This window comes from Phodopus roborovskii, unplaced genomic scaffold (genome assembly GCF_943737965.1).
Source record: "Phodopus roborovskii unplaced genomic scaffold, PHOROB, whole genome shotgun sequence".
NCBI lineage: Eukaryota > Metazoa > Chordata > Mammalia > Rodentia > Cricetidae > Phodopus > Phodopus roborovskii.
Genome location: NW_026125537.1, coordinates 1679299 through 1682657, shown reverse-complemented (window position 1 = coordinate 1682657; position 3359 = coordinate 1679299). Strand labels below are relative to the sequence as shown.

The following is a 3359-nucleotide window of genomic DNA, read 5'->3' as shown; positions in this document are numbered from 1 at the left end:
AAGTGGGTACCCTTGTATTTCTATCATAGATGTTCAGAACTAAGACTTCATCTAGATGGATTTTTTTTCTTGGATAAATATGAAATGTCATCTTTTTTTATTTTTATTTTACATATCGATCCCAGTTCCCTCTCCCTCCCTCTTACCCTCTCTCCCACCCTCCCATGGCCCTGACCGCCATCCCCTCCTACCCCCCCCCACACACACACACTCCACATGTAGGGTGATACCTTCCAGGAGGGGTCATCTAAATCTGTCAACTCATTTGGAGTAAAGACTAGGCCTTTTCTCCTGTCTCCCACTTTAAGGGAGTATCCCTCCATAGAGAACGTGCTCCCAAAGTCCTTTTTTTTTTTTTTTTTTTTTTTTCAGTTTGCCAAGCTGTGACTGTTTATTGACTGACCAGATTACAAAAATACCACAGGCACCTTAGTTCATCCGTCTAATAAGCCCGTTTATCTGGTCTTCCCTGTTGCCAGCATTGCCACCTTCCACAAAGTGAGTGGTTTTTTTCTTCATCCTGCCCCGTGAAGACAGTTTGAAGGGCCACAGGATGTTGTTGGCTTCCTTGAAGCATTTCCCCACTATGTAGATCTCATGGATCAGATCCTCCATGCAGATAATGCCCTATTTACCAAGAGATCTCGTCAAGGCAATTCTCTTCTTATTGATTTTGCCATAGCCACGCTTGTAGATGAGCTCGTTTACTGACTTCAGGTTGGGGTACCCCCATGCAATGTATGGTTCCACGATCCTCAGCATGTTAATCGAAGCCTTGTTGAGCTTAACAAAAGTGCCATTGAAGATCTGACGAAGACGGAGCAGCTGCAACACCTTGCGGACCTTTGGGCTCACACCATTGATACTTCGGAATCAGATGACGAATGCCAGCTTGGGTTCTGCAGGCACATAGAAGTTTCCGGCTTTCCTTGCCATCCTAGCCATGCGAATCTCCGGTACATCTGCCTGTATTCCTTGTGATAATGCTTTGCCTTTTCATAGATGAGCTTCCTCCGTGCCTTCCGGAGCGTCTTCAGTGCAAACTTTTTCCTGAAGCGCTTCACCTTCAGCTCCGCGAAATTCCTTCGCTTTTTCTTAAGGGTCTCTGGCACAACAGGAACCTTCTTTTTCTTCTCCAGTGCAGCCTCCATGGCTCCTTCCAGTCGGGGGGGGGGGAGGAGAGAGGACTCCCAAAGTCCTTTTGTGCATCAAGGATACATCCTGGTTCCACTGTCAGAGGTCACTTAGGCTGCCCAGGCCTTCTAGCTGAGACCAATGTTCAGGGGGGTCTGAGTCAGCCCCTTGCTAGATTCTAAGCTATCAGTTTGGGGGCCAATTAGCTCCTCCTTGTTCAGGTCAGCTGTCTCTATGTGTTTCTATAGCCTGGTCTTTCCCTCCCTCTCTGCATCTGGATTCCGGTTCGGCTCAGTGCTTAGTTGTGGATGTCTGCTTCTGTTTCCATCAGCTACTAGATGAGGGCTCTATGAAGGAGGATAAGTTAGTCGTTGATCTCATTACCAGGGAAGGGCATTTAAGGTTGCTCCAATTGTTAGTTGGGGTCAGTCTTGTAGGTCTCTGGACATTTCTCTAGATTCAGTTTTCTCTTCAAACCTTTATTGGCTCCCTTTTTATGGTCTCTCTCTCTCTCTCTCTGTCTCTCTCTGTATATCTCTCTGTCTCTCCCCCTCTATTTCTCTCTTCTCGTCTATTTCTACCCTGACTCCATCTTCCTAGACCCACGTGCTTTCCTCTCCTCCTCTTCTCTATCTCCTAGTTCCCTCTCCACTCACTGCCCACCCACTCCCAATATGCTCAGGAGATCTTGTCTCTTTCCCCTTCTGTGAGGGACCTTATATGAATTTCTTAGATCCTTCTTTTATCCTAGTTTCTCTGGCAGTGTGAATTATAGGCTGGTGATCCTTTGCTCTAGGTCTAAAATCCATATATGAGTGAGTACATACCATGTTCCTCTTTTTGTGACTGGGTACCTCATTCAGGATGGTTTCTTCAAGTTCCATCCATGTGTCTGAAAATTTCAAGATTCCATTGTTTTTATCCACAAAGTAGTATTCCATTGTGTAAATGTGCCACATCTTCTTTATCCATTCTTCAGCTGAGGGGCATCTAGATTGCTTCCAGGTTCTTGCTATTACAAGTAATGTTGTTATGAACATAGTTGAGCACATGTCTTTGTTGCATGGATGTGGATCATTTGGGTATATGCCTAACAGGGGGATTGCCGGGTCCTGTGGTAGACTGATTCCCATTTTCCTGAGGAACTTCCATACTGATATCCAAAATGGCTGTACAATGGCAGTTTGCACGCCCGCCAGCAGTGGAGGAGTGTTCCCCTTTCTCCACATCCTCTCCAGCATAAGTTGTCATTGGTGTTTCTAATTTTAGCCATTCTGGCAGGAGTCAGATGGTATCTCAGAGTTGTTTTGATTTGCATTTCCCTGATATCTAAGGATGTTGAGCACTTTCTTAAGTGTCTTTCAGCATTTTTGAGTTCCTCCAGTGAGAATTCTCTCTTCAGTTCTGTACCCCAGTTTTTAATAGGGTTATTTGGTGTTTTGTTCACTAGTTTCTTGAATTCTTTGTATATTTTGGAGAGCAGCCCTCTGTCAGATGTAGGATTGGTGAAGATATTTTCCCAATCTGTGGGCTGCCATTTGGTCTTGTCCACAGTGTCCTTTGCCTTACAGAAGCTTCTACATTTGAGGAGGTCCCATTTATTAATTGTCAATCTCAGTGTCTGTGCTACTTCTAAAAGGTTCAGTGTGGCTGGATTTATGTTGAGGTCTGTGATCCATTTGGACTTGAGTTTTATGCATGGCGATAGAAATGGGTCTATCTGCAGTCTTCTATACATCATCCTCCAGTTGTGCCAGCACCATTTGTTGAAGATTCTTTCCTCCTTCCATTGTGTACTTTTAGCTGTTTTGTCAAAAATCAGGTGTTCATAGGTGTGTGGGTTAAAGTCAGGATTTTCAACTTGATTCCATTGGTCTACCTCTCTATTGGTCTACCTGCCAATACCAGGCTGTTTTCTGAACTATAGCTCTGTAGTAGAGCTTAAAGTCAGGAATGGTGATGCCTCCTGAAGTTCTTTTATTGAATAGGGTTGTTTTGGCTATCCTGGGTCTTTTGTTTTTCCATATAAAGTTGATTATTATCCTTTCAAGGTCAGTGAAGAATTCTGCTGGTATTTTAATGGCGATTGCATTGAATCTGTAGATTGCTTTTGGCAAGATTGCCATTTTTACTATGTTTATCCTACCTATCCAAGAGCATGGGAGATCTTTCCATTTTCTGGTATCTTCTTTAATTTCTTTCTTTAGAGCCACAAAGTTCTTATT

At 43.9% G+C, this 3359-nt stretch overlaps 1 pseudogene; it reads right to left on the bottom strand.

Annotated features, from left to right (window-relative positions):
• Positions 1-429: 429 nt before the first annotated feature.
• Positions 430-1157, bottom strand: LOC127216176 (60S ribosomal protein L7-like; annotated as a pseudogene).
• Positions 1158-3359: the final 2202 nt, after the last annotated feature.